Consider the following 2938-nt stretch of genomic DNA (forward strand, 5'->3'; position numbering starts at 1 on the left):
AGGGGCAGGGCAGGGCCCTGTGCCTACCGTGTGTTCTAGCTGGGCAGTAAAGAGTTTTAGCCTGGCGGCATCAGTCGCTAGACCCGCTCCACCTTTAATGATGCGGGTTGGGTGAGGTTTACTTTGTTGAGTCAAATTAAGTACCAGGCTCCACTCCTGGTGGTGATGTGTTTTCCATCAATTCCTTTAAGTCTCAACATTGCAACCATAGTCCTCTTGGAACCCAAAGAATTTGGTTTCCTAGAAACTGTATGGTGGGCCAAGCAGCTGGATCGCTAGTTGTCATAGTTTATGGTCGGATCCACTCCAGTTTATGATCTTCTTCGAAACTCTGACTTTCGTTCTTGATTAATGAAAATATTCTTGTCAGATGCTTTCATCTGGTTCGTCTTTCGCCTGTCCATGAATTTCACCTCTGAAGGCACAATAAGAATGCCCCCAGCCATCCCTCTAAATCATGGCCCCAGGTCAGAAAACCAACAAAATAGAACCAGAGTCCTATTCCATTAAAACTAGTCAAAGTATTCAGGCAAACAACCTGCTTTGAACACTCTAATATTTTCAAAGTAAACGCTCCTGGCCGCCAGGACACTCAATCAAAAGCATCAAGGGTGCAGCGAAATACAAGGCCTTAGACAGGCAGTAGCTCATCTCACAGTGGACTCCAGCTTAATCCCTAGATCAATTTTCGAGCTTTTTAAACTGCAGCAACTTTAATATATGCTTTTGGAGCTGAAATTTCAATGGCTGCTGGCACCTGAATTGTTCTCCACTGGATCCTCGTTAAATGATTTAAAATGAATTCATTCCAATTACAGGGCCTCAAAAGAGTCCTGTACTGGTATTTTATGTCACTACCTCCCTGAGTCAGGAGTGAGTAATTTGCATGCCTGCTTCCTTCCTTGGATGTGATAGCCAATTCTCAGGCTTCCTCTCAGAATCTTACCCTGATTCCCTGTTGCCCATTGTCACCATGCTTGGCACAGAAAGTCCCAGCAAAAGTTAATCGGGCAGACATCTGAATGTATCATCACCATAATGGAGATGTGCTTTTGGCTAGAGATTATCCAGAGTCACCAAAGTGGCTAGGCAACCCCAGATTGGTTTTGGTCGAATAATTGCACACATCCCGGGAGGTCAGTGCTCATTGGCATGTATTACCTCTAGAAATACCACAGTTATCCAAGTAACAGATGGAGCAATCAAAGTCACCATGACTGATTTAATGAGTCAGTTACAGTTTACTGTACCGGCCATGTGTACGTATGCATGCATGGCTTTATCTTTGACACAAGTATATGTTGCTGGTTGGATTAACCAGGTGGCCACACCTGCTGAATCAGAGTTTGGATGCCACATGCACATCCTGGACTGACATTTGCATCCTTTGGGAGTCTGCTGGGGGAAACCACCCGCCTGAGAGGAGAGTTTGCTACATTGGAAAAGTGCAGTTCCACAGGCACAAGCAGGCCCAGCCATATCCCTGGAAGAGAAAGGCAGGCCGAGGTGCAAACTGAGTGAGATGCAGGAGTGCTGGCTGGACGGTGGGACATCCCATGGAATGGTCATTCTGAGCTGCTGTGGAAATTTGCTAGGTGGAGGAGGATGATGGCATGGCACACTGGGGCCCTGACTACCAGCCAGCATCTGGGACCTGGTGCCACCTGGCCTTTTCCACTCTGGCAGGACCACTGGGGGGCACAAGTTGCCAAGGCAGCTCAGCTTTGGCTCCGCTGGGTAGGGCCTCCGCAAATGGCAGGCCTTCAAGTAGGATGGTCCCTGGCAGGTTGGACGCTCTTTGCTTGAAAAAACAGCCAAGGCTGGCCAAACAGTCCATCCTTGCCCAATCAATTGGAGTACATGGCGCTAGCCGGATCCTCCATGGGCAGGCCGCCCTGAACCAGGGTGTCAACTCAATGTCCCTGCCTGCCCTCAAGGAAGGCAGACTCAGACGAAAAGACCCATCAGGCAGGGCTGGGAGGCAAGTTGGGACCTGGTACCCTGGGGGATCAGGCAAACTAGCCCCATCCCTGGAGGCACATGGATGAGAGTTGCTGTACTGCAAGAGGTTCCAGAGTAGCCTGTCCCTAATAATGCAGAGGAAGGTGACCACCTTGTCTTGTAATCTGTGCACACTTTGTGACAAAGTGGACAACTGGCGCAAATGCACCTAACCTTTTAGAATGAATCCTCATCGGAACTTCCAGGGCAGGTGATATGTCAGGTTTGTGGCCCTGCCTGTTATCGGGGAAGACAGGCTCAGAGGAAAGGCCCATGAAATGGCTGGGAGGCAGGTGTAGCATGGGCAGGCTGGCCCAGGCCCTGCACACACCTGGCTGAGACCTGCTGGACCTCAAGGGGTTCCAGGGAAACCTGTCCCTAATAATCTGAGGAAGGCTACCACCCTTTCTTGTAATCCATGCTCACCGAGTGACAGACAACACATGTTTTGCCCTTGGTGTCCTTCTTAACTGCGGTACGTAAGGTCCAAGCCCCATTGGAGTATTCACTCATAAAAAATACTGGGTATTTCTAAGTGACAGGAAGAGGGTGTTGGACCTTGCATCAAGACATTCCCCCTGTGCCAGGATGTCAGCTTTGTGTCCCTGCCTGCTATCAGGAAAGGCAGGCTCAGAGGAAAGGCCCATCGGGAAGGGCTGTGAGTCAGGTGAGGACCCGGGCCCCTGTTGGACCTGGCAGATCACCCCCGGCCCTGGCAGCTCCCGGCTGAGAACCTCTGGATGGCAAGGGGATCTGGAGTACCCTGTCCCTAATAACCTCGAGGAAGGCTAACACCCTTTCTTGTAATCTGTCTGCACTGAGTATCAGAGAGGATCACTGGTGAGAACACACAAAACCTCCTGGAGAACTGCCTGACCTTGAGGAAGCAAATGAGCCTTCATCTGAACTTCCAGGGCAGCAGGGATGTCAACTTCAT

General features: G+C 50.2%; 1 pseudogene; it reads right to left on the reverse strand.

Annotated features, from left to right (window-relative positions):
- Positions 1-217: 217 nt before the first annotated feature.
- LOC147690036 (18S ribosomal RNA) lies at positions 218-1321 on the reverse strand (annotated as a pseudogene).
- Positions 1322-2938: the final 1617 nt, after the last annotated feature.

Source organism: Lissotriton vulgaris, chromosome 9 (genome assembly GCF_964263255.1).
Source record: "Lissotriton vulgaris chromosome 9, aLisVul1.2, whole genome shotgun sequence".
Taxonomy (NCBI): Eukaryota; Metazoa; Chordata; class Amphibia; order Caudata; family Salamandridae; genus Lissotriton; species Lissotriton vulgaris.